At 51.5% G+C, this 23,139-nt stretch overlaps 1 protein-coding gene across 3 annotated transcripts in view; it reads right to left on the reverse strand.

Moving 5' to 3' along the window:
- Positions 1 to 22,671, reverse strand: part of GNG4 (G protein subunit gamma 4) — a 45,172-nt gene extending 22,501 nt beyond the window's left edge. The window contains exons 1-3 of one of the 3 annotated variants that reach the window (XM_032491903.1): positions 21,863 to 22,372; positions 9,570 to 10,148; positions 503 to 609 (exon numbers count right to left, since the gene is read on the reverse strand). The gene's annotated coding sequence lies outside the window, so the exon portion shown is untranslated. Of the gene's footprint in view, positions 1 to 502; positions 610 to 9,569; positions 10,149 to 21,862; positions 22,373 to 22,647 lie in introns of those variants that run through there. The other 2 variants (XM_032491904.1, XM_032491902.1) reach the window with 2 other exon arrangements.
- Between the last annotated feature and the right edge of the window lie 468 nt (positions 22,672 to 23,139).

Genomic DNA, 23,139 nt, shown 5'->3' on the forward strand with positions numbered 1-23,139 from the left:
GACTTGTCTCCACAAGCCCCTGGTAAGGGCTGGCTGGGGGTGTACGGCAGCCTGTCTCTCTGGGGAATGCCCAAGAGGCAGCCCACTGGGCCTGAAGGGACCAGGCAGCTTAGGCTGCAGGGGGCAGGTGGGCGGGCGCACTGGTTGGCCCCCTCCCCACACTGTCACAGCCCGCTGCTGAGCCAGGGTGCCTCCCTGAGGAACGCCTCTTTTCCTGGGGGGTGCACACAACCTGATTTCCCGAGGTGGCTTGGTTCTCCACCCACTGCTGCCCCAAGACAGGGCACATCCACTCCCCTGGGGGGACGAGAGGAGGGGTGCCTTGTAAGACAGGCTACATGGGGGATGGTGACCACTGCTGGAAGGAAGTGCTGGGGGGAGGATCTGGCCACACATCAGGGACCCCGATGGCCCAGCCTCTCCCCAGCCCCCCTACGTGCTGAGGGCAGAGCACCTGCTCTCCAGAGAACCTGCCCTTGCACAGCACACCTCACTTTCTCACCTGCGAGAGGGAGCGCGGTCACAGGTCCGGGCAGGGGGCAGTCCGGGGGTGGCAGGTGGCAGCTGTCAGATGAGAGGCTGACTCGGGGCTCCTGCTTTGAGGCTCACCTGGAAGCACAACCAGAGAGGGGTCACCAGGTGCGGCAGACACCAGGTGCCCTCCAGACCACCCGGCTCCCTCGGTGCCCCGTCCCGGCGCTCAGCAGCTGTCTCTGCACACCCGGCTCGCCCATCCGACCACAGGGGACACAGTGAACCAAAGGCAGAAAGAGCCGAGGGGAACACCTGGAGGCCACAGGCCACCCCCACCCTGCACACTGCCCTCCCCTCTCCCCCTTTCTGTCCCTGCTCCAGCCAGACCTCTGCCAGCCAGAAACAGTTCAGATGATTTTTTCCTTATTATGAAAAGGTATGTCCATCGCAGAAAAACATGAAGCTGGAGAAAGTTACAACAAAGAAAACGAAGACGGATCATAACGCATTTGCGCTGAGAGAACTACGGTTAACACGCTGACGCCCGTGACTCTTACACAGAGCAGGAAAAATCCATTCCGACCACAAGATGTTTAGAAGAGATGATTGGATTGATGGCTTTAAAGCAGGGGGTTCTTCACAGAGACAAGCAACCCTGCCACCTCCCTCCTCCAGAAAGGCTGGCTTGGGGACAATGGGCTCCCTCCCGGGTCCCCAGCGTCCTGCCCTACAGCATCCAACCCCTGGGATCCCAGGGGACCTGGAGCAAAGACAGAGGCCAGACAGGAATGGGGTGACGCTGTGGCTCCACGTGAGGCCTGGGTTGAGGTCGCGCTCAGCACCTTTCCCCGCCCCGCTGCGCGCACCTGCCCTTTCCCGCGGGCGCGTTTCTCCCTGTCAGGGTCATCTGTTGCATCTGGACGCTCCCCTCGCCCCCAGAGTCGTGAGGCTTCTGTGTAGTTTTACCCTCGTCTCCTCCCCTGTTTTTTCCCTCTGCTATTAGCAAGCCCTTCGGGGTCTCTTCACCTGTTTCTTTGCACTTAGTGAACACTGCTCTCAAAACCCACTTGTTCTCTGTTTTCAAGCCACTAGTTTTCCAAATGGCACAGGACCTTGACGGCTGGTTGGCCCCAGTTGTGGGGCCCATGGGGTTCCTGACCTGATACGCCGAGGAGGCACACAGGTTCTCCATCGTGAGCGCGCCCCGCCCCCACCAACTTCTAAAGAGAGGAGGGAAGGAGCCTAGAAGTGAGCGTGGGCTCACCTAGAGGATGGGGACATAAACTGATGACTTGAAGGGGCAGTAGAAGTCCTGGTCCTGGAAGGGATGGGGGGCTGGGGGGAGCATCTGGGCCAGGTAGCACCTGGGCTCAGACCAGCATGGCGGGCGGGCTAGGGGTGAGGGGACGGAGGAAGGGGACCCCACACTCATCTGTGACGTTCTCCTTTGCTTTTCAGATTTGAAGGAAAAAGACTCCAGTGCCAACAGAACCAGTAAATTATTCTTTGTGGAGCCAGAGGCACAAAGCTGCTGGGACTGTGCCTGAGGCTTCATCAAGTGAAACCTGGCAGAGTGAAGTGACAGCCGAGCTGTTGAGTCCCCGGACACCAAACCACTGTGTAGTTTCTATGGAGAGCGCAGTCTCTTTGGCGGGGAGAAGGTAATTAGGTTTATATATTTACTTATTTAACGGAAGGACTGGGGATTGAACCCAAGAACTCGTGCATGCTGAGCACACGCTCCACCACTGAACAGTACCCCTCCCGGCAAATGAGGCTGTTGGCCATTGCGTTTGGCAAATTGTGGAGCCTGCTCTCGGGGAAACATCTGTCTACAGAGATAATGATACAGACCGGCTTGTTCTGCAAGTTATCTCAACTGCATACACCGTACGTCACACAGTATGCAGTCAAAGATGTCAGCACAAATTTAGTGGGTCATGTGCTTGATGGAAGAGAATGAGTTCATGCACCCCTCCCAGCGAGACCCCTTTTCACCCCATCCACAGTTATTTGACCATCCTGTAGGGCTGGGGGCATCCTCCAGCGTCAAGCAGACCAGTGGCTGCCATGCATCTAGATGCGCTGCCTCCCCTGCGGAGGGCTTATCCCCTCTGCTGTGGACTTCGGTGCCACGGCTCTCTGTGCCCTGCTGGGGGACAGCGGTGTACGCACAGAGCGAGCTGTCCAGTTAGGACGCAGTGGGTCCAGCCTCTGGGACCGGTTATAGGCAATACTGTTTCTAAAGACTCCTGCTGCTGGCCACTGCGTTCTATCTTACCACTTCCTCTTTTTTTAAAAAAAATACAACACTTACATCAAAATGCTTGAATTAAAAAAAAGATTGTTGAGATGAAATTCACATATTAACCATTTTATCTATTTTATATATAGTAGCATGTATGTGTTAATCCCAAGCTCCTAATTTATCCCTCCCCCCACCCCTTAGGTAACCAGTTTGTTTTCTATATCTGTGAGTCTCTTTCTGCTTTGTAAATAAGTTCACTTGTATCATTTTTCCCCCAGATTCCACATAAAAATGATATCATATGGTATTTATCTTTTTCCGTCTGACTTAACTTCACTTAATATGATAATCTCTAGACCAATCACTTTGCTGTACACCTGAAACTAACACATTGCAAATAAATCTTCAATAAACAAATTAACCACTTTAAAGTGAACAATCAGTGGCATTCAACCCACTCACGTTGTGCAAACACCACCTCGACCTTGTTCCAACACGCTTCAATCACTCTGAAATGAAAGCGTGCCGCTAAGCAGGTCTCTGCCCCTGCCCCGAAGCCTGGCAACCATCCATCTGCTCTGTCCCTTTGGGTCTGCCTATCTGGAAATTTCACCAGCCGTGTTCAGGGGTTCAAGTTCTTCCACATCCTCGCCAACATTGTTCCTTTTCTGTTTCTTTGGCGGGGGGGGGGGGCAGTAGTCATCCTGGGGGCGTGAAGTGGGACCGCACTTTGGTTTCCCTCTGCATCTGCCTGATGGCTAATGACGCTGAGCATCTTCTCATGGGCTTGTTGGCATCACTGAAAAAACCTGTCTTAACATCAGACAAATGTACGTTTTGTGACAACCTCAAGTTTATGGAAAGATTGTAAGTACAGGACAAATAATTTTTTTCCTGAACCACTCGTGTGTGAGTTGCCAACCCGATTCCCCAATGCCCCCGAATACTGTGTATTTCCTACAAACAAGGGCCTTCTCCTACACGACCACAATTCAACCATCAAAGTCAGGAGGTTCACCCTGGAACGTTACTACCGTTTAATCTTCAGACTCCATTCAAGTTACCAATAACGTTCTTTAGAAACATGTGTAGTTCTCATGTCTTAGAATGTCCCTCAGTCTGGCCTTGTTTCAGGCTCCCTCGGGAAGTCAGGCGTTGGTCCTGGGCACGGACGTCAGGGAACACCTACCCCACGGTTCCCATGCCTCCTGTCGGGGACACCAGACTGCCAGCTTGTCCCACAGCTGCTGTTTATTTTTGTCTCTTGACCAGCGTGGCGTCTGCCAGGTTTTCCCACTCTGTAGTTGCACTTTTTCTAATGGTGAGAAGACGCTCGGGCACTAGGTTTGTTCCTCAGGCTCCCCACGGCTCCACGCGCTGGCCGGCATCAGCAGGGGCCCGCGGTCTGCTGTCTGGCAGGAGGCTGTCACACCTTACCGCCAGGATCTGTTTTCATTCACAAGCTGCCCCAGGCGTCGCCAGTCGGGGCCCCTTCAGGTTGGTTCCTGTGTCTTCCTTGAGTGTCCTCCTCATTCTCTGATCCCTTCTGACAACACTCCTGCTGAAATTCCTGCCCAGCTGTCCCTCTCCCCTTCCCCCGCGTGTCTCCGTGAGAGTCCAGGAGCCCGGCAGGAGGTCAGAAGCCAAGGCCGTCACCCACAGGGCAGAGATTCTCACACAGGGAGCGCCCGCCCCGCGCAGGCGGTGCAGGGAGACCACGTCCATCCCTCACTTAGTCCAGAAAGAGTCTCTGAAGGGCGCGGGCTGATCCCGATGGCACATCAGACAAATGCTGCGGAGCCAGCAGCGTGAGAGGAGGGGAGGGGCTGCGACGAAGCAGCCCCGCAGGGGGGCGTAAACAGCAGACGTCTCCTTCCTCGCAGTCCTGAAGCCCAGAAGCCCAAGACCAAAGTGCAGGCAGGCCTGGTTTCTTCCCAGGGTTCTCTCTTGGGCCGGCAGACGCTGCCTCCTCGCTCTGCCCTCGAATGGTGTCCCCTCTGCACGTGGGTGTCCTCACCTCCTCTCTTTATAAGGACGCCAGTCCTGCTGGGTTAGGGCCCACCCACATGAGTCCAGTAATTACCTCTTTAAAGGCCCTATTTCCAAATACGGTCACATTCTGTGACATTCTGAATTCAGTGGGCGACGCACTTCAGTTTGTAGCACTCCATCCCCTGGACCCCCAAATTCCTGTCCTTCTTACGTGAAAAATAAATTCACCCCATCCCAACAGCCCCAAAGTCTTAATCTATCCCAGCATCCATCCCAACTCCAAAATCTCATCTAAGTACCGTCTAAATCACATGTGGGTAAGACTTGAGGCATGATTCATCCTCTCCAGCTGCGAAACTGAGACCAGGCAAGTCACCTGCTTCCAAAAAAACAGTGGCGAGGCAGGCATGGGGTAGACATCCCCGTGCCAAAGAGGGACTCAGAAGGAAAGGGGTCACGGGGCCCAGGCCAAGCCCTCTGAGAGGCAGTGTGGTAGCTCAGACGGTGCCGGAGCCCGTTTTACATGGCATTCTTTCAACAGAAAAGCTATTTTTACAAAGTGGGAAGCGACTGATAGAAAAAGATGATACGTTTGAGTTTTCCACGAAATTCTTCATTGAGGAAAGGATAAACGTCATCACACGTCAGCTCCCAGCGACATTCAAGAAGAATGGATTTTCTAAAAGCGTTCGTAGGGCAAATCATTAATTTTCACATTCCTGGAGAATTAATTTCTTTTTTAAAAAAATAAGATGATTTTTGTTAAAAAAAATCAGGGTTTTATTTTACATTGTGTGCACATGCACGTGAGTATCTGTGTCAATTATTTCCCAAATTATTTGCTTCCTATGAGATTTTTAAGAGTAAGACACATCAAGTAAGATTTCTCTGCTGTCTTTGGCTCCATCGCTGTTTCCTCTTGCCTTTGACAATCTGTTACTTGTCTTGGCCATGGGTGCTATTTAGAAACTGGCTCCTGAACACGGTAAGAGGAGGGCTTTCCGTGAGCTGAAGCTCTTGGAAAAATCTGTAACACACAGCTGACTTTCTTGAGCCTGGGGAAGAACTGACCTTGAAAGGAGCTTCCAAGGGGGGTTTGGACAGGTGTGTAATGATATGACTCCACCATTGCAGCATAATACACAATAGTTTCACTGCCCTAAAAGTCTTCTGAGGCTTTGTCCGAACCCATAGAATGTACAACCCCAAGAATAAACCCAGATGTAAACTGCGGACTTTGGGTGGTGATGATGTGTTAACGGACATTCATCGATTGTAACAACTGTCTCATTTCTTCAGGATTCTGAAATACGTGGGGGTAGGGGGTACATGAGAACTCTCTCCACTTTGTGCTCAATTTTGCTGTGAACCTAAAACTGCTCTAAGAAGTAGTCTGTTAAAAAAAAAATCAGTTCTTTGCCTAATTCCTGGCAACCATTTATCTTTTTTTTATATAAATTAAAGTATAGTCAGTTTACAGTGTTGTGTCAATTTCTGGAGTACAGCAGCATGTTTCAGCCATACACACACATACATATATTCCTTTTCATATTCTTTTTCATTATAGGCTACTACAAGATATTGAATATAGTTCCCTGTGCTATATAGTATGAACTTGTTGTTTATTTATTTTATATACAGTAGTTAGCATCTGCAAATCCTGAACTCCCATTTTATCCCTTCCTACCCCATTTCCCCCATGGTAACCATAAGTTTGTTTTCTACATCTGTGAGTCTGTTTCTATTTTGTAAATAAGTTCATTTGTGTCTATTTTTTTTTTTTAGATTCCACATATGAGTGATATCATATGGTATTTTTCTTCCTCTGTCTGACTTACTTCACCTAGAATGACAATCTCTAGGTCCATCCATGTTGCTGCAAATGGCATTATTTTATTCTTTTTTATGGCTGAGTAGTACTCCATTGTAGAAATATATCACAACTTCTTTATCCAGACATCTGTCAATGGACAATTAGGTTGCTTCTCTGTCTTGGCTGTTGTAAATAGTGCTGCTATGAACATTGGGGTGCATGCATCTTTTCAAATTATAGTCTTCTCCAGATACATGCCCTGGAGTGGGACTGATGGATAATACGGTAGCTCTTAGTTTCTTGAGGAATCTCAATACTGTTCTCCATAGTGGCTGCAAACTACATTCCCCCAGCAGTGTAGGAGGGTTCCCTTTTCTCCACATCCTCTCCAGCATTTATCATTTGTGGACTTTTTAAGGATGGCCATTCTAACGCAACCACTTACCTTTTAATCTATTTCTAGCTGTGCCTTTTTCAGAATGCCATGTAGTTGGAATCATGCAGTATATGACCTTTCAGATCAGCTGCTTTCACTTACTACTGTGCACTGAAGATTCCTCCATGTCTTTTCACAGCTTGGTAGCTAATTTCTTTTCAGTGCTGAATAATATACCATTTTACGGCTGTACCACAGCTTATCCCTTCACCTACTGAAGGACATCTTGGTTGCTTCCAAGTTTCAGAGGTTATGAGTAAAGCTGCTCCAAATATCTGTGTGCAGGTTGTGTGGATACATGTTTTCAGCTTCTCTGGGTAAACACCAAGGAGCACAACTGCTAGGTTGTGTGATAAGAGTATGTTTAGTTTGGTTAGGAACTGCCGCACTGTCTTCCAAAGTGTCCGCTCCATTTTGCGTTCCCACTACCAACAATGAGACTTCCTGTCGCTCCACATCCTCACCAGCATTTGGTGTTTTCAGTGTTTTGGATTTTGGCCATTTTAATCGGTGTGTAGTGATTAGCTCCTTGTTTTGATTTGCATTTCCCTGATGACACACAATGTGGAGCACCTCTTCACATGCTTATTTAAAAAGATACCCTGTGTCTTTCTTTTGGTGAGGTGCCTGTGCAGAACTCTTGCCCATTTTCAATAGGGTTGGTTTGTTTTCTTATTGTTGAATTTTTAAGAGTTCTTTATAGATTTTGGATACCAGTCCTTTATTAGATATATTTTGCAAATATTTTCTCCCAGTCTGTGGCTTGTCTTCTCGTTTTTTGGACCTTCCCACCCTTTTCAAAGCTTGGGGGGCAGGGCCTGGACTAGCAGAGACAGGTGAGGCACCTGGAGTTCAGAAATTAAGGAGGCACTACCATGTCAGGACTGTGCAAATGTGACACCACATCTGCACAACCCTGGGATCCAGCGTCCCCTTAAATTTTCACGGCAAGCCTTCCATGTGTTAACATCCTCAGGGAGGAAAGCTAGCCCACCTGGAGAGAGTGAAGTTGCCCCCAGGACCAGGGTGAGGTCTGTGTGATGGCCCCCTGGCCCCCCTGCATGGGGGTGGGTGTAGCTCAGAGCCACTTAGGAAGCGTGGCCTGTGGACTCGAGGGGCACATCGTCTGGGGAGGAACTCTGAAACGCGGCTGGAGCTGGGTACCCACTGCTCTGTCCACCGGAAGCCTCCACTGACCAGCCCTCCTGGGGGCACAGATGCTCACGCTCCCAGGAGGCGGTGCTGCTGGGCTCTTAGCGGCTCCTGACTTAAGGCTGTTTACACACCCGGTGTAATTTACTTTTCCTAATTCTTCTAAGAACGGCGACGTATGGATTAATTCTTGCCTAGCCAAAAGAAAGCGCTTTACTGACAAGAAAACATCATTCTGTGTATACGTTACAGAAGAACTGAAAATAAACCCTGAGATGGCACAGAAAACCAGCCGCAGGCAGTGGGCCAGCGGGCCGCGTTGCCGGGCGCAGGGGCGGGGCTGAGCCGATAGCCTTTCACCTTTGTGCGAACACTGGCTGCCGAACAAGCTTGCAGAGCCTCGTTAGAGAATCTCCCTTCATGGGAAGTCGTTAGGAAGCTCCTGGTGCCTATTCTGGAGGGCGCTTAAACAATCAGAAAAAAGAGTGTTTTCCAGGCGGGAAGGGGAGACGAGGGGTCTGCCCACTCTAATCCTTCTGTTTTTGATTTTTCGTACGACTCCTAGCACGTTGCCAGTTTCTGCGTTTCAGTCTTCCCCTTTGTGACCATCTGTCATCTTCTTGGCCCCAAGAGATGAGAATCAAGTAAATGCCTTGAACAGGTGGTAACAAAACTGATAGAATATTAGAGATTGTCTAATTACATTGTTTTGAGATTAGATAACAACTTAATGGCTTGATCCTGAGGAAAAACACAGCAATGAATTGGGATTTGCAGCTCTACACTACTATATATAAAATAGATAAACAACTGGGTCCTACTGTACAGCACAGGGAACTATATTCAATATCTTGTAATAACCTATAGTGGAAAAAGAATCTGAAAAAAGAATATATATATAAACACATAACTGAATCACTACACTGTGCACCAGAAACTAACACAGCATTGTCAATCAACTATACTTCAATAATTTAAAAAAACAGTAATGCAGTTTTCATTCTACAGAAGAATTTATAAGACCAAATGACTATGCAAATCAGGTGTCTTTAAAAGAGGAAGGAAGATGCCATTTGATATCACTTATACGTGGAATCTGAAAAAAAAGGGACACAAATGAGCTACCTATTGTTTATAACATAGATGACTGATCTCTTGAACATGTGCCAGCACATCTGACTGTCCTTTATGATTGGATTACTGCATTCTGTTAATTCTTATTTTGTGATTGGCTTTATTCATTTGATAACTATGTAAGTTTAAAAAGCTAAAGGTAAAAACTGTTCTTAGAAACAGTGATCGGTACATATATGTAAACTAAAAATATGTGCAGTATTTTGTATATATGTATTTACATGCAAGATATTGCGTATGTGCAGTCAAATTGTAACAGTTCTACCTAATAAAACTGAAAAATGAAAAAAAAAAGAGAGAGGAAGGAAGAGCTGACCCACCACCCACACTGCTGGCCCTTCGTCCGTGCAGTACCGGGCCCCCTCCAAGGTGGTTATTCGAACTTTGCAGATGGAGTGAGTTGTGTTGCTCTAGTGAACTATGTGTGGAGAGACTATGTTAGCAGCAGTGGAAAAAAAAAAAAAAAAAAAGGACATGTTAAACAAGCCTGAAAATAATCTGGACATTTTCCAAGAAAGACGATGCAGCGTCTGACATGAGTTTTTCTGCAACGTGTCCACAGCCGGCTGAGGATCCCGGCACGGTAGTTGCTGGTGGCGAACTGTCCCGATGTAGTAGAGGTGGCAGTGGCGATCGGCAGGGCTGGGACTGGAAGCAAGAAAATTCCACCTCTTCCTGGCAGCCAAAGAAGCCACGACCACAGGATCTGTTTAGCTGATCCGCCCTGTGCCAGCTCCCCTCTGCGAAGCCCCCGGGAAAAAACACTCCTCATGCGCCGTATGGTTGGACCGCGGTGGGAAATCTCTGAGCCATCTCCGAGCAGGACAGTCTGCCAGGGACGCTGGCTCTGGCCAGTCCTCCTTTTAACCAGAAGTCGAATAGCTATTGTGAAGAGGCACCTGAGAGGGGAAAAGTCTCATCAAGACAAGGCTATATAAAGGGCAAGAAAAATGTCCACGTGGTCCAACTCGCATACAAGGATGCAAGGACCGTATCCAAATCTGAGAAGCAGATAAAATGAAGCTCTGGTCCAATCCAAGTCTCAGCTGGGGTGGGAGGAGGCCCAGAACCAGAGACGGCTGAGGGTGGGTGCTATGCGATGGCACAGTTAGTCCCACGGTCACTAACCAGTCCCCTGCTCTGCTGGGGAGGGTGAGGGATCAACAGTCAGTCTCCCCCTCCCCTGGGAAGTCTCCCCTCAACGCCCTGTGGGAGGAAATAAGGCTGCATAGTCTCCTTGCATAGCAACGCGGAGAAAGCCAGCAGCAAGTATATTTACGGTACATCCAGAAAATTCACTCACTTGACATTGTGAATGAACCACAGAGTACTAGCAATGGAGGGGATTTTGCAGACCATGGTTCTAATGGTTTTAAAGCATAAAGGACCCTTCTAAAATAATGACAATGTGGTGGGGACGGATGCAGCTCAGTGGTAGAGCGCATGCTTACAATGCACGAGGTCCTGGGTTCAATCCCCAGCACCTCCATTAAAAATAAACAATAAATAAATAAACCTAATTGCCTCTCCCCAAAAAGAAAAATAAAATAGTTTTTAAAAAATACAGCTTCCCTTAGGGCCGTGCTTTCAGTATCTATTGACTCAGAAGATACAAAGTGATCTAAAGAACTCAGTAAGACACTTAAACGCACTTTATCTTACTGATCCCAAAGATGTCCACGTGCATTTGCAAGTGAGCGGTACACGAAAGCAGGGCGTCCTGGATTCAGTCCACACAGGGCTCCCGGTGCAGACCTGGATCTGGAGACCTCTGGTGCTAATTCTGGGTCCCACCCTGAGGAAGTCGAAGGCTGGACGCAGGGAGGTAACTCAACTTCCTTTAACCAGCCTATTAACAGCTGAAAATCTGGCACCACTATCCAGCCCAGACAAGAGCCAGGGACCTTTTCTTCCACCTCCATCTAGGGGACTGTTTCTTTTTTGTGGTGCAGGGAGGTAATTAGGTTTATTTATTTATTTTTAGTATGCGCTCTACCACTGAGCTGCACCCTCCCACCCCCCGGGCATATTACTTCTGTACTTGGGAAGGAAACATGACCTGGAATCTGGTACCTGATTCCTTGTGTGGATGTTCTGGGTCATTTTTTTCCCCTTCAGGGGCAAATAATGCAACAGAGGAAGTGTGGAATCCCTGAGTCTCCACCTGGCTCTGCTGTGTGTCTCGGCCACATTCAACCTCTTCAAGCCTTAGTTTCCTCATTTCGGAACAAGGATGAACATGCCCGCCCCCGAGCATTTCTGAAAAGATCAAGCTGATGGGAGGACGAGGATGCTTTCAGGCAGCTACAAAATGCTAATCAAATGTTAGCTATTGCTGCCCTGAAAACCTAAGCACAGCCTGTGAAGGACTTGGAATATCAATTAAGCAGACATCTCGGGAAGTGTGGCTTCAGGTAATGCTTATTGTGTTTAATATGAAAAACAACCATAACGCTGCCTCAAAATTCCTCTGACCACCTATTTCAGTCAAAGAGTAAGGGATGGGGGATGCTTTATATTAGAGAGAGAAAGAGTTAGAATGAATAAAGGATTTATAAGATAGGAACAGATATTTGAAGACAGGAGACTTCAAAATGCATGAGGATGCTGTGCTTAACCAGAGTATCTGCTTAACCATCCGACTGGGGAAGTGTTTAAAAACCATCTGATCGTGGAGACCAGGTAGAGGTTTGTATCAGCAAACAGCTCAGTGTGCACCTGGCCTCAGGTAGGGCAGGGGGTGCAGGGACCAAGGAGCTGACCTCTGCCCTCAGCGGGTGCCCGCAGTCCGGCACGGCCTTGAGTGGAACCCCAAAAAGGAGCACCAGCAAGCGGGGGGCGGGGAGCCACCCTCTCCAGTCGGCCCAGGGGGGCCTCTGGGGTCCGGGCTCCTGCCAGCTCAGCGGCGCATGCTCCCCGTCTCCGTCTCTCTGACAGCCTCCTGCAGCCCTGATGCTTCCTAGCCCGCGGCAGGCAGGAGAGGAGTGCGCGTGGGCAAGGCGCGGCAGGGCCTGGGGCCGCACGGTCGCCTTCTGAATCCTGGACAGATGATTTGCTCTACCATTTTGGGTGAGTTACTTGACCTCTTGGCTGCAGGATGGGAGGAGCATAGGAGGAGCATAGTTGTGTTTGTTCCCTGTTGCTGCTGCAATGAATTACCACCAACTACGGCTTAAAGCGACGCCAGTGTATAATGTTATAGTGCTGGAGTTTGTTGCTGTTGTGAATTACGCCCTATCCCCCCCCCGCCCCCAACAGAGGCACTGGGGATTGAACCCGGGACCTTGCGCACACCCAGCAACATGCTCTTCCTCTGAGCCACACCCCCACCCCGACAGCGCTGGAGTTCGGAAGTCCATGGCATCATTAGAGCTGCCGGTGGATGCTCTGGGGAGACCGTTTCCTGGCCTCTTCCAGCTTCCAGAGGTGCCTCCGCTCCTTCCTCGAGGCCCTCTTCCACCTGCAAAGCCATCAGGGTGGCACCTTCAGTCTGTCCGACCCTCCTGCCCTCCTCTTATAAAGACACCAGTGATTACCTGGGGCCCCTCAAACAATCCACGAGAATCACACCACCTCAAGGTTCTTAACCACACCTGCAAAGTCGCGTCTGCCTTCAAGGTAACAGACTCACACACTCCAGCTCTGAGGGTGTGGCCGTGGGGGAGCGTTGTTTTTCCTACCACGACAGTTACCATGGAGTAAATACTTAGAGTCGAAGATGCAGCAAGCAGTCAACAAATGTCAGCTGCTGTTATTAGCATTACTATTTCTTGCTCAACCAGAAACTCTCCGCCTGGCAAGCTTCCACTTGTCATTGGCTCTGCCCCATTCCTTTCACTTGGCCAAATTCTGAGAGCCTTCTGGAAGCCTTCCTGACCTAGGCTGGGTTTGTGTTTAGGGGGGACCTGTGCTCGGGTCCGAGTGGTGTTATAGTCATTTGTCTCCCTCACTAGATAGTAGATTCCTCAGGTGCTGGATGCCTTCTCATCTCTGCGTCCCGACCCCTGGCACCTGGCTCTCGGCAGCCTTCACACGTCTCAGCAACCAAGGGTCCCTCCTGACTCCCCAGCAAACAAGGGTGCGACCTGCGGGGGGGGCCAGGGCCATGGGGTGCTTGCTCCCTGCAGGAGGGGAGCAGAGACAGGGATGTCTGTGTTCTGGGGTCACCGTGCTCTGCGAGGATGTGGTTCTTCAGGGCAAGTAGCTTGTTTCCCTATCCAGGAGGCTCTCTCGTGAAATGCAGGGGAGACACAGGCACAGGGGCATCCTGGAAAGGAGGCCTGGGCTCCCGCAGGTGTGTCAGCCGGGAGTCCTGTCTCTCAGCTCCAGGTGGATGGGGGAAGCCAGCCTGGGAAATGGCGCTGATGTTGGGCAGGCTCGGGTTATCAGTGGCGAAGAAGGACCCATGGACATCATCTGGGTCAGTGATCTGTATCCCTCACAACACAGATTCCCAAGCTGTAGCCCAGACCTGCCAAACCAGACTGTCCACGGCTGAGGCAAGAAGCCCTGTTTCTGAAAACTACCCAAAGCGATTCTGTTACGGAACCAGGTTTGGGAACCACTCACGGATCGACCCCGAATTTTACAGACAGATTGCGCTACAAATACACGGTTCCCAAAACAGGTGTGTGAAAATGGAAGGAACAGCTCATCACTAACTAAACTGACTGCCGCTGGCCAGGCCACGCGTCAAGACGGTACATCAGGGCAGGGGTGCAGCTCAGTGCTAGAGCGCGTGCTTAGCGTGCACGAGGTCCTGGGTGCAATCCCCAGTCCTTCCATTAAAAAGAAAATTTGAATAAGTAAATGAATGTATAAAACCTAATTACTGCCCCCCAAATAAAATCAAACCCATAACAACCTTGCCCTGGCACTCCCTAGCTCCCCTGCCTTGTTTTTTCTCCCAAGCACTGATTGCATTTTAAATGCTTACCTGTTACTTTGCTTATTCAGATGATTTTTGGTTTCCTGACAGTACTCTGGGTCTGACATCTCTCCTAAACCATAAATTCTGCGCGGGCTGGACTGTTTGGTTTCCCCTCCATGGCCCGCCTTTTCCACTGCTGTATTCCCAGCGCTCAGAAAGTACGGCCAGGAAAGCCTAGTAGAGCAGAGTGAGGGGCCGTGCAGGAAAGGGGGCAAACCCCACCCCGGGGGGGGGGAGGGGTCGCACAGCTAGGAGCAGAGGTCCAAGGAGAGAAGGCTGTGCATGAAGGACCCGAAGGAGGCTGAGCTGGCCGGGCTGGGCCAACCGTGGGCGGCCTAGGTGAGTTGCTACGGTTACTGAGAAGCAGGGCCAGGGCCCAGCCTTCCAGCCTCGGCCACCAGAGCTTGGGGGTGGGTGGAGGGGGACCAGGAGGTTGGGGAAAAACAGAGCAGAAACTCACCCTTGGCTAGACACCCGCTCTCACCGAAGGCTGATGAACTGTAATCCCTGACATCAGCGTGGCATCAAATCCAGAACACCGGGGGGACGAAGGAATCACAAACAAGGAGCGGGGCTGCCACGGCTTGAACACAGACAGAGTGAGTCACCAGGGAGGCGGGTGGTGGCGGGTCTGTGGCGGCTTCGCACAGACAGGAGGTGGGGGTAGGGTCCCTTTTAAGGGACTTTCAAACATGAAAACTTGCATTTGAAAGAGTACACACTTTACAGAATCATTTTGGTTTTGCCCCAAACTTTGCATCTGTTCTGCAGAACCTCCTGACTTCGTTTTCCTGGCCACCCCCTGGTGGGGAGGCAGTCTCCCCACCACCTCGCTGCACCTGGGTACCGGCGACTCGGTCTCTGTCTCCAGCCAGACTTCGGCTCACCTGGACAGCACCTCCTCACCTGGCCTGTCCCCCTCTTTCTCTCCACTTGTCCACTCGCTCATCCTCTTTCATTCACTAAATCAGGTCGTGATGTCCTCTCCATTCAGGCCCAAACTGGAAACCGTGGGATCCCCCATACCAGCCTCTCCCCTCCCGTCCACTTCTGGTCAGACAGCAACGCAAGCACCTGAGCATCCCAGAGAGACGGCAGTGAGCCTTCCCAGCTCTCCCTGCCCTCGGTCTCCTGCATGCCCCACATGGCAGCCACAGTCAGAGGACCAAGGCTGGGACCTGCTAAATCCTGCATCCGATTAACACCTGCCTGGGATCGCTGTTCCTCACAGAACAGACTCTTCCATGTCACTCACGAGTCTTCATAGCCTGCCTACCATCTGTCTTTTCCACTCTCCCCGCAGCACCTTCATAACTCTGGGCCTTTGCACAGGCTGATCCTTCTGCCTGGAAAGCCCTTTCTTGCTTGTCCGGATTGATAAATGTGACCCAGCTTTCCAGGGCCCACTTAAGACAGGAGCGTGGTGGGCAGGCCCTGTCTGCATCTCACTGCTCTCCGGGAGAACGGATGCTCCCAGGATCACTGTAAACGTGGCTCTCAGAGCATTAGCCCAGAGGCGAGCTGTTTCCACACACACACTCCCTCTTGATTGTGAGTTCTCTGAAGGGCATGACTATATCTTGTCTTTAAATTGCTAGCAAGACGTCTGGTGCAAGGACTATCGGTGCTTGTCCCGCGTCCAGTAAATGAGTGTCTTAAAAACGTATGGTTGACGTGCAGTCTTTCAGAAACACATCTATTACTTTCAGCAAAATACAGGCATTGAAAAAGGCCTCCCAGAGAGCCCAGTGGTTGGGATGAACATGGCTTGCAGCAGGAATGCACAGGAAAACCAGGGAAAGGGTGTCAACCCCAGGAAGGCTGGGAGGGGTGGCAGGTTCCAGCGATGACAAAATCCCATGACAAAGAGAATGGGCCTGGGTCCAGGCCAGTGATCGAATTACTCCAGATACTGGTTACTAAAACAAATCCTAGCACAAGGGGAGGGTCTGGAGAGAAAGTGGGGAGTTCAGAGGAATCGGACCCATTAGAGGGCACAGTGAGCCCGGGAACGTGGGGCTCCCTCCCCAAGCAGGACACACAGTGCTTTGTCCAACGTCCACTTAACAGTTCTGGGCGGTGGCTGTGGGCACACTCGCTGCGCCGTGGACAGGCAGCAAGCAGAGACAGTTCGGTGTGAAACAGCCAGAGAAGGACACAGTTCTGCCAGATCAACCAAGGGGAGGAGAATGGTGCTCAAACACCAAACTCCAACCAAAGATGATGAGGTGAAGCCACTCAGAGGTGAGGACGGGGGTGGGGTCACCTGGGTAGCAGAGGCGGTCTACCTGGGTACCCAAAGATTTCGGTAAGCAGAAGACTCCAGTGACCCTGTCCCTGGTGGATAAAATTCAGCAGAAGAAGAGAGTCTGTGATGCTGACGAAAAGCAATTCATGCATCTACGCCTCCCCTAGTTTCAGAAAGAATCGGGTAGCTGGCATCACTTCACTGTTGGCTTCCCTTAGCTATTTCCCCCGAGGGTCTACGCTTTGGAAATCTCCACTCAGCCTCCATCGTCATCCTTCCTGGACACACAGCCCTTAAAATTTCAAGAGCCAGACTGTGTCTTTACATCCCTGTAATGTTTGCTTCCCCCTATATATGCCATGAAACATACACTTACACACTTAAGTAATCTGTCTCCCTAACCAAGCTGCAACCCTACCTCGTCCGTGTGGCCCCACAGGTGTCACGGGGTAAATAACTATCTACAGACCAATGGTGCCCCTGGGTTGTAAGTGAAGTCAACTGGGGCACAGAAAAAAAAAAAAAAAACAAACCCAGAATTTTCCCAAGACTGATGAGCAGAAACTAAAAGCAAATCGGAATTACTCATGCTGGTGTAGCATGCCACTGGCTTTGGGCTCCAGACTGTGCTGAGGAAAGGTTCTGCTGGAAATTCTGAAGGGGACCAGAACATACCACCCCAAAATATGCCACCTTGGCGTAAGGATTATTTTGAGCTGAAGGCAATTAAAAAACAGCAGACACAGGAGGAACTCTCTGGTCTCTCCCTTTCTACCTAAATTCCCCTTTGTGAAGGTGTTTCTCTTCCCATTACCCACACCAGAAGGAAAGTAACCAGTGCCACTGGAGGAAGTCGGCACCAAGATGGACTCCAACAGATAAATCTTACTAAAATAACCTTTATCTGCCATTAATTTTCACCGCATTTTTACCTTTCCACAATTTACTGCCCCCAGAAGCTCAAACCCCTTTTTTCTTTGTCTTGTCACTTTCTCGCAATGCATCTCCCTTTGTTAAAATGGTATTAAGACTTCTTTGGATTTCCTCTTCTTTTTTCTGTGAAGCTCCTATGCACATGCCTAATAAGCCTTTCTCCATTAATTGGGAAATCTTTTCTCCTGTTAATCTCTCCTGTCATCAGTTTAATTCACATGCCCCAGACACTGAATCTAAGAGGGAAGAGGAAAAGATTTTTCCCCCTCCTACAGCTTCCGTAAAGGGTATGCATAGCAGGTACTCCAAAGCAACAGGACAGGACAGATGCCTCCCCAAATTAGGCTGGAAAAACACTCCAGAAGAGGACACAATTCTTGGATATGCCTGGCCCCTCATACAGATAAGGAAAGATGGGACAGAGGAGGACACTGCGACAGTGGGTCCTACAGATAAAACCGGGGTTCCTCCAGCAGCAGAGGTCCTGGTAGCACCTACTGTCTGCCATCCTTGTCTTTGCCTCTCTGACAAGAGTCCAGAACCCGGGCTACAGAGCCCGAGGGGCCATCACCGAGAATAACCTACTTGTAACAAACAGGCTGTCGTCAGCCACCTCCACACACTGCTCTGCTTTCTACCCTCTGAAAAACACCCTTGCTCTTTCCGTCCTGTTTTCTAATTCCATGTCTCCTACTTGGACCTTCATACTTGTGTATTGCTTTGCCAAGAATCTCTTGATTTTATATATTTGTGTGATGAAACACCGAAAGTAGTAAATACAGTTGAATTCGGGTGGTGGGACTGTGGGGGCGCATTTACTTTTCATGGTAACACCTTTTGCTGTAGTTGTAAACGTGCTCTGATGAAAACTGTTGAAACAACGTAAAGTGTCTTCCTTCCTGCCATTGCTGTGGCCCTGCCCCTCTTCCTCAGTGGCGACCCTGGGAGGGGGTGGAAGAGAAGACCCCACAGCTTAAGCTGGACTTGCGCGCCACGAGGACGCACCGGGACCAACGACGAAAGCGGAAAGCTCAGTTTCTGGATGCAGCGCAAGTGCTCCGCACTGCGCATGCGTTTGATGGGGCGAGAGGCTGCCTCGGGCCCCAGAGGGATGCTGAAAGCATTTCTTCTGTCTTCCGTCTCTTCTATCTACTTCCTCAGCCTCACAGCGCAGGTCCCACAAGAGAGACCCAACCCAGCCACCCAGGGAGAAATGGTTTGAGAAGCCTAAGAAGAGAGGAACAAATCTTGTTTTGGAAGGGGGCGCATGCGCAGTCCTTGGGGGGGCTCCCATCTCCATCGCTCACTTCCCATTAGTATATGCTTTTCCTTGGTTAGTTAAGAGTCACCACCATCCACAAATACACGGCCAGAATTCTCCTGGAGAGAAAGGACACTGTGGTCACCGTTGTGTTTTTGGTAAAGAGAAACCCTGCAGGTCCACCGTAAGGATTACATGAGCTCACCCCCGTGGTGCACCCGGCTGAAGCCTGGTCCCGCCTTCACCCCGCTGACCTGGGCTCCCTCCGCTGCCTGGTCCTCTAGGCTGGGCCGTTGTTCACTTGCTTCAGATACCTGGGAACCTCAGGGCTTCTGCTAGCTATATAAACGTCCTCACTTCTCCCTGGACACCCAGGACCCGTCCCACAAGCACTGTATCTTCAACACACCCCTTCTCCCCCATCTGCACAAGACCTGCCATTTTGTTTGCTAAAGTTCCACCAGGACAACTGATTGTACACCAGCCGCCAGGTGACCTAACAAAAGCTCCTTGACAATTAAAGTGATTTGGAATGCTCCAGCTAGCTTGTTGCAAGTATTTCTTTCTGAGTACCCATTGTCTTCTCTGCCGGAATGTGTTTCTTGCAGTGGTATTTCTTGGCTCTGCTTCCTTCCCTAAAGGGAAATTTCATTTGCCTTTGTTTTCACTTCTGATCATTTTTTAAGGGTCTCTGGCTTATTCTCCATATTCTTTAACCATCTAGTTCAAGCCTTTCAGCAGTGTTATGCTAATTTCTACACTGCAGCTGATCTCTTGTTCTTCTTTTCTGACATCATTCAGCCTCTGATTTTCAGTTAAAACACCTTTGCTGGCTATTGTTGAAAGGATATTTCTGTAGTATTTTTGGCATGTTAAAGAAGTTAAATTTCAGTTTCTGGCTTAAGAAAACTGAACAATCTCTCTACCTGAATAGCGAGCCTCTTTATGCCTGAGTATGTCTAGAGTGAATAAAAATACCAAATAAAACCAGGAAAAATCTGTAAGATTAGGTCATAATGTATGCTCATAAGGCTGTTCTGAGAATAAGTCAGGAAATATCTTAAAGACACTGCTTCAAACTTCTATGAAGAAAAAAGGGTAACCTACTAACATGTGTTGCATTGTTAGGCATTCTCCCTCCTTCAAATAGAACAAAAATGAGACAAGAAAAATGATGGTGAGATGTGGCTACAAATGAGAATGATTTGTCTAATAGACTTCAGTCTCTCAGTCTTTTCTCAGCCATTTGGCTGCCTCCCTCAGTAAGCAGTAGTGTGTGTGTGTGTGTGTGCGTGCGTGTGTGTGTTTGTTTATACACAATCACTCCTGAGCCCAACGCTTTCCTCCTGCGACAGCTGCCAGGCACTTGCTTCCAGGGACCAGGGGGATGAGAGGACAGCACCCAGATCCACCATTTCGAAGAAGGTACTGAAATTTGGGGGGGCTTCTGGTACTGTCATTTTGGCTTTAAAAACTGTGAAATGAATACAGGAAAAGCCTTTTCCTCATTTCTCTGCCGTCGACTTGCCTGAGAAACGTCAAAGGCAATGAACTGCCTGGCCAATCGCGGCTCTCCTGGGAATGACCCTTTGTGTGTCTCTCAGCTGGCTAAACATCTTCCAGAGGCTTCCTTTGAGCAATTTTATTTTAAGGAGACTGAGGACTGGAGCCATGTGTGGGTGGAGGAGCAAATAGGAGGTCCATTGTCCTAAATAGTCATTTCAGCCCAATAACCCCGGAGTGAGGCTACTCATTAACTAGCAATGCATCACAATAAACCTTGCATTTATAGTCACACCTGCTGTTTATTAAGTGTTGTAACCCTGCCTTATCATGACCGGTGATTGAGCCAAGCCTACACTTCAATAAACAACTCATAGTTTACATGTCCAGTGTCCTGTTTCTGAGGACTGAAAATGACTTTCTGTTGATCGTCCCGGTTCTTCGCACGGTAGCCCCTTGCAGGGAGCAGGGTCAGATCAGAGGGCGGGGGCTCCCTTCCCCGGCACCAGGCAAAAATCAGGAAAAGGATTTCCCCCAAAGAATCAAGAAGCCAGCCAAAGAGCCTGGGTCCCCTCCCGGCCTCCTTGAGGCGTCTGCCACTGGATTTTCCTGTCGCACCAGGAGAAGGAGGCAGCACAGCGAGGACTCATGCGCAGGGGACAGGACCGACAACGCTGTAATGGGGAACACCAGCGCAGCCCAGCAGGCCTTTAGCTCTGACTGAAACGGCCGGCCCTGGGCCAGCCTTTTACATTCTAGGCGGCAACAGAAAGCGAAGCAAACCGGCGGCGGCGGGGGGCTGGGAAGAGAGTGGGAGAACCGGTGTCCACGATCCACTTTATCACTCGATCAAACTTTAACATTTTTGGATTTCCTAATACCCCAGCCCAAGATCCACAGAAATTAGCAAGTCCTCCTTATTTTTAAATTCATAAGTCTTCTCCAGTCACACCTCTGTTCCCCCGCCACCCCGCCCTTGTTATTATTTATAAGATAATTAAAAAATTAAACCGAAGCTCCCCCAATGTCGTGGGATGCGCGCGCTGCGAGGGCGGCCCATTTCAGCACCCGACTCGGGGACAGACGCCATAAGGGGGAAACAAACCCTCGCCCCGTCGCCCCCGGAACTGCACCCGAGGCAGGTGTCCCGGGGTGCTGGGGAATCAAGAGGACTTCTTCAGGCCAAAAGCACTTCCCCCAATAAAACGACCAGCTAGCCACTCCATCCCTTGCACTACGGTCCTCTCCAACGGGGGACATCCCTGTTGAGGGGGGAGCGAACAGCCGTGACCTACATACGGAAAGGGGGTCCCCAGGAGCCTCCCCCGCCTCAAGCCGGAGAGGCCGGGCGACCCCGACCCACAGGAGACCCCTTAAGGGTCCCGAGCTGTCTGTTCAGACCTGCGCCCGGCTCTCCCCAGGGCTCGGCGGAGGCGCCTGGGTTCGGGGAGCCCCCACTCCCGTCAGCGCCGGGCCGCCGCCGCCGCCCACCTGTGCGGGCACCGCCAAGGCCCGGCCCGCTGCGGGCGGCCGAGAGCATCACAGGCATTCGTTTCGCGAGCTGCCACTGACGGCTGTAGGACGGCCCAGCACCAGAGCCGTCTCTCCAGTTCCAGAGACTTTCCCGCCCGAGTTCCCCTTCTGTCTCGGGCTCGCCCCCAGCTCGCCCCGGCAGGGGCTGTGCATTCACTCCCCACCCACAGGCCCCGGCCCGCCGGCCCGCGGGGCGCCCACTTACCCGGAGCGGGGCGCGCGGGCTTTGTCTCCGGCGCGGTGCACGCGGGGGGCGGCCAGACCGAGCAGCATCGCTCCTCATCCGGGCGCGGGGCGGGGCGGGCGGGGCGGGCTAAGGCTCCGGCTCCGCGCCCGGGCTCCCGCGCCTCGGCTCTGACGGGCTCGCGGTGCAAACGCGCGCCTCGCCTCGCGCCGCCCCGCCCTCCGTCCCGGGGTCCCCGGGCCGCGTCAGCAGCCCCGCCCCGCCCCGCGCCTCCTGGCCGGGGCAGGGGAAAGACCACGCGAGGCTGAGCGGGGGTGCAGGTGGCCGAACCGGCGCCCCGCGGGAGAGTGCGGGCCCCCAGACGCCAAGTGCTGTGTCCGCGCCGCTCCCTGTGCCGGGTTACCCGCGCGCGTCCAGCTCCGGCGGGTGAGAGGGCGTGCCCCTGACCCCCGCCTCCTCGCGACCAACGTGGACGCGCCCACCCGGCAGCGGGGTCTCGCCGGGCGCCCGAGAGGGGCCGGGAACTCCCGCCCGCCGCCGCCGACGTCACAGGTGCGTCACCGGGGCTCCCGCACCGGGGCTCCGCGCACTCCCCGCGCCCCCCGCCTCCCGTTCGCCGCCCCGCGCCCTGCTCTGCGCGCTCCCCGCTCGGCCCCGCCCCCCCCCCCAACCCAGGCCATCTCTCTGCCTGGAGCCGGCGTCGCCCAGGGACTGGGAGGAGGGGAGATGAGGGCTGGAGGTGGGGCCCTGGGGCCCTGGTCCTCGCGGGGTTTCGGGACCTGAGCCTCAGGCATCCTCATCCTTACCTGCAGGGTAGCGCCAGGGACTAGCCAGGCTGGGCGCGGCCAGTTCCCCTCCATCACCAAAGAATACAAAATATATGTGAATGGAGAAATGCTTAATAGCCGTAAAAATGCACAGGGCATTGTCTCCGCGGACTGGGGGCAGCTTAACGCACACGTTGCTAAGTAACGGGAACGAGGGGACCGCAGAGCCGTCCCAGCCCTTTGGGAGCGGGAGCGAGGCTCGAGCTCTCATCCCCAGCTGCCACGAGGGGCGCGGGAACACAGTCCCAGTGTTCCTGCAGAGCAGCAACTGCTTCCGCGGGGAAATCCTTGGCAGCGACTAATTTCTTTAGAACTGTAAGCGTTTTGCGATAGAGATATTTAAACCTTCTCAGTTATTGTAGTCTTTCTCCTTTAGGGAAAAACAGCTTAAGCCCCATCCATTTTCCAGCTCCTGGTAAAATAATACAAAACCTTTGGAATAGGAAAGCTACAGTAAGACTTCAAGCCGTG

This window comes from Camelus ferus, chromosome 11 (assembly GCF_009834535.1).
Source record: "Camelus ferus isolate YT-003-E chromosome 11, BCGSAC_Cfer_1.0, whole genome shotgun sequence".
Taxonomy (NCBI): Eukaryota; Metazoa; Chordata; class Mammalia; order Artiodactyla; family Camelidae; genus Camelus; species Camelus ferus.